The sequence below is a fragment of the Solanum tuberosum genome, unplaced genomic scaffold (assembly GCF_000226075.1).
Source record: "Solanum tuberosum cultivar DM 1-3 516 R44 unplaced genomic scaffold, SolTub_3.0 scf00079, whole genome shotgun sequence".
Taxonomy (NCBI): Eukaryota; Viridiplantae; Streptophyta; class Magnoliopsida; order Solanales; family Solanaceae; genus Solanum; species Solanum tuberosum.
The window spans coordinates 849,994-855,237 of record NW_006239004.1 but is presented as its reverse complement, the minus strand read 5'-3'; positions in this window follow the sequence as shown (position 1 = coordinate 855,237).

The following is a 5,244-nucleotide window of genomic DNA, read 5'->3' as shown; positions in this document are numbered from 1 at the left end:
CAACTGCAATCCTTTTGTCTCAACAAAAATATGTCATGGATCTTCTAGATGAATTGAATATGACTGATTGCAAGGGAGTTCCAACACCAATGACATCACCTTGCACCTTCGCTGATTCAGAAGCTGATTCTGTAGTTGACATTTCCCTTTACAGAAGAGTCATTGGTAATCTTCACTACCTATCCTTCACTAGGCCTGACATCGGGTTTGCTGTGAGCAAGTTATCTCAGTTTATGCATAATCCCAAAGTGTCTCACTGGAAAGCTATCAAATGTTTGTTGCGCTACTTGAAACACACAATCACATTGGGAGTTCAGCTCAGTCGCGAACCAGCAGACCGTTTACTTGCTTATTCTGACTCTGATTGGGCTGGAAATCCACAAGATAGAACATCAACAACAAGTTATGTTGTCTACCTTGGGAACTCACCAGTGTCTTGGTCTTCTAAAAAGCAAAATTCTGTCTCCCGCTCATCTACAGAAGCCGAGTACCGAGCTGTTGCTGCTGCTGTTTCTGAAGTCAATTGGCTAACGAATTTGCTCCAAGAGCTTCACATATCGTTGTTTGCTTCACGAACTATTTTCTGTGACAACGTTAGCACCACCTATATTTGTGCTAATCCTTTTTTTCACAGTAGGATAAATCATATAGCCATTGACTTTCATTTTGTTCGTGAGCAAGTTCAACAGAAGGCACTTGAGGTTCGTCACCTTCACTCTACTGATCAAGTCGCTGACGTCCTTACCAAACCTCTTCCCCGCACAGCTTTTCAGCGCCATTTTCACAAGTTGGGTCTTGTTCCAGTCACCCCCAACTTGCGGGGGCGTATTAAGATATAATAGATGTTACCCTTTTGTTTAGGAGTCTGTTATTAGTTTCCTGTATTTCAGCCATATGATGATATACGTAGTTAGTCATCTTTACTATTTAGGACTTTAATAGTTTCCTGTAAACTAGGTTTCTGTTAATAGTACTTTATCAGTTTGTATTGGCTCTATTTAAAAGTGAAGGTTGTACGTGAATAAAAGTATCTTTCTCTCCTATATCTCAAACCTTCATAATGAATACCAAATATCATAATGCTATTATCGATAGGAAGTTTCCTTTTAATGACTCTCCACATGAAGACAGATATCTTAAACGGAATTCTTTTCCCCAAATTTGATTAAAAATGGGATTTTTCTATTGTCTCTGTCGAAGAAAATCCCATGCAGAAGAGCAAGAAAAATTTCCATCAGTAGTAGGAGTCCAAATGCAATGATATTTCTCCTCCATATTTCCAATGTCCACTTGAATCACCTGTCGAACTAGTTGATCAGAAAGTATGAGTCTGAGAGAGTCTTGACCCCAGAAGAAATTGGAGAAATAATCTTCAATTTGATAAAGGATAGTCTTGGTGGGGTTCATTTGAATTTTGAATTTTAGCTAGGTTATTTGAATTGCTGAGATATTTTAGGTTGTTTTAGATTTAAACTTATGCAGATTATGGTTTTAGATTGCTATATATATAAAGCCCCTCAAACTAAGATTTCCTTTTAATTTGTTTTATTTTCAAAACTAGCCTTTCCTTTCATGAAAAGCTGTGACTTTTATGAAGAGTTGCGACTTTTATGAAAGTTTTTGACTTTTATAAAAAGTTGCGACTTTTATGACAAGTTGCGACTTTTATGAAAATTTGCAACTTTTATGAAAGGTTGTGACATTTCCGATAAGACACAATAAGCATTTATTTACACTACCTTTTGTTGTCTATAAATAGAGGAATTTCCTCTCATTTTAAAACAACGAAAATTTTGAACTTCTTCTGGACAGTTAAATAATTATGTACTTCACTCCTGTTGAATGACTCACTGACACCATTTTTTGTATCAATACACTAGTGAATAGAATCGTTCTTTCCTGAGAGGATCTATTCCTTTAAATCTCGGGTATGAGGGGGGAATAATTTCCTTAAGGAGATATCGTGTATTCAGTGGGCTCGCTTTTTTTCCATTTTGTTTCATTCTATTGTTACAAATCCTGGTATGTGTTTACAGTCAATAATTTATGCTTATATTATTAATTGTTATTTTTGAGTTCATTCTTTAAATTTTGTTGTTTATGTTTCTGCAAAATTATTGTTATAAGTATTTGTTAGTACATATTAAATAAAAAAAAAGTTAATTGAGTATTCAAGCCAGTTTTCTCTACTGAAATTGTTGAAGGTACAATTAAAAAAATCCTTACAAATATCTAATTTGTTCATCAACAACGTCATTTCTTCACATACAAGAATGAGATTTAGTGTTCTTTAAAAAATCTTTGAGAGTTAATAACTTTGCATGCCCATATTTTTTTGTTTTTATGTTGTTGTTATCTATTTTTACTAAATTTTATCACTGGATATTATGAGTACTTTAAGGATTGAAAGTTGATTGAAGTGTTGGTCAATTTTTGTGAGGATGTTAGTTTAAACATGAGAACTTTTCTGGTTAGAATGATTTGTTATCATCATTGGATACCTCATAGTTTACTCCCTTTAACGTATGTTTTTTCTCGCTGTTTTGGTTGTCTCCTTAAAATTGTATTGATTATTTTTCGTTTGGTATATATATGATCTCACTTCGACAAAGCTTTCGTCCTTTTAATGTTTTTCTTTTTTTCCTTCTCATTAAGCTCTACTAAATATTTTTGGTGTGAGTTATGACTATTTTCAGCAAGCTTAATTTGAAGAATATGAAACAAAACCTGCTTTAAATAAAAGTAATATATTAAGCTACAGAAGATATGTATATTAACATTGATTTTTTATCCTTTATGTCCCAAGTCATTGCTAAGCATTTGAGTTATCTAGGTTAGACTCATTTTTAATTTTTTAAAGCTCGAGAATATTTTTTGACATGAGTCTAGAATTCAACTTTTTGATCTACTTGTATATTCATAATGCAACAACTATACATACATATTTCTGAAAAAGTCATAAAGTTGCATTGATGAAGCATATAGGAGGACCATCAGAGCAGCAGTTTAATGAAGAATTGTCATGATCCACACCGTCGTGATTGAAAACCACACAAGCCCTCCGTTGGGAGAACCATTACTACAACCCAAACAAACAAATTTTAAGAAAACTAAGGCATTTAAAAATACGGAAGCAGGTTTAAATGACAATAAACATGGAATCCACATAAAATGCAACGTTTTAACAAACAACTAACCAAACTAATGTGGAAGAACAACCCTTAGAACCTGAAAGTCAATGTACCAAAACTCTACTAACGACAAGTCTAAGAACAACGGATACAACCCCAAAACCAAACAAACACCTTAAACAAATAGTCTGAGTCCGAAAAGAGTGGACTTAAAAGAGAAAGATGCATGGCAGCCTGAAAGAACTGGCTCCCCCTTGAATCTGGTCAGGCTCAATAGTCACCTAGCTTAGGTCTATCAATAGACGCCTGAAGATGCCCTGTACTCAACAAAGAACAAACAGGTGTAGTATCAGTACACAACGATAGTGTACTAGTAGGATCACGCGGCTATCCCGATAAGTGCAACATACATTAGCTAGTGAATCATACTCACAACACTAACAACCATCATAACCACTTGGATTTGAGCATTAAGCTCTCTCAATTCTGACACCACCGTAATAGACTCAATAAAGAGGGATTCAACCTCAACATCCTGAATATGAGCCAATTACGCCAAAGAATTCGGCCTCACCAGTTTCCTAACCCAAATGGAGGATATGATCTTAGCTTGCTTAGGCGTGTACACCCCTTCCCACTCTAATCTTTCCCTACCGAGGATCTCTAGAGTTACTGAATTACTATTACAATTAAGCCCAGTATAATAGGGGGACAACTAAGTCATGCCTAAGATTATATCAAGTCAGTCTTATCTAGCATAACCAAATAAACCCAAATCTAAAAATCCATAACCACAACATGACAACACGATACATATAGGTGACTATGACTGACTCTTCAACTGGGGTAGAAACATGGATGGGAGCATCAAGTATATCATACGACTAAATAGAACCCGGATCAAACAAAACAATATCCACCCGGGCACATACAAGAGTAGCTCTTGTGACCACTGCATCACACCCTCAAACTCGGTCTTATCTGGAAAAACATAAAACTGAACCATGTCCTCTTGACGAGCAACCTCCTTGCCTGGTTGCACTACTCCTCTACCTGCATTACCATTTCCTCGGCCTCCACAGTTTCGCTGATTTCCGCCTCATATGCCCAATTCTCCACAATTTTAACACAACTTATAACTGATATTCGATTGTTGAACACTGAATTAGATCGCGGGGGTTAATTTCGGTACGAGTCGGGGTCCATAATTGTGACTAGGGAAAACAGGGGAGATAGGGTTGAGGTTCTGTATCGCCCTATCCTGCTCTGGCGAGAGAATCCCGCACTGGCGGGAAGAATCCCACACTGGCGGCCTCGCCTTGCCGGGAAAATCCTGCCCTAGTGGCCATAACAGAAACAGAAACCTGCCAATAATTTTTTTGGGTTCTTTTCTTTCCCAATTTCCCCCAAAGGTTCCTAGCTATAACACATGCATATTTAGAGAAAAAACCCTTTCGCTAGGACAATCATTGTCTACCCCCGGTCAACCCAACAAAGTACGCACTTTAGAATCATTTTACATCGTTCCAACACTACCACACATATATCCCCAGGATACACCCAGACTCTCACACGGTTATCAGTTGGTCGAAACGCACATCCAGATGTTTTGCTTACGAACAACATCGTAATTAATCTAGACCCTTGCACCTAATCTCGTGATGACTTTCTTTTCATAACAAGCTCCACGATACTCAAGCGGTTCCAATTGGCACAATTTCAACATTTAGGCCAGCACATTGCACATATCAACATTCAGACAAGCAATACTAGGCATATAATCATATCAAAGCATTCAAGTAATATACCATTCACATTCATAGTTAATTTTTGAAACCTAGAAGCACACATTCATCATTTCAAGTTACAACTCCCAGACAAGTCCAATTTCCTTAATTAGTTCATTCCGTAAACGACCATCAGCCATGCCTTATATGGTCTCTAAGGCCAGATACCAATTGGAACCTTCTCAGTTCCAATTAACTTGTTTGTGTCCCTTCAGGCGGGACTACAACGTCTAGTTCACCTTATTGAGATACCAATTGGACTCAACTCATACCACAAGTGACAATAGTAGCTAGCGAGCCCCACAAATCTGCTAATTTCAATCACA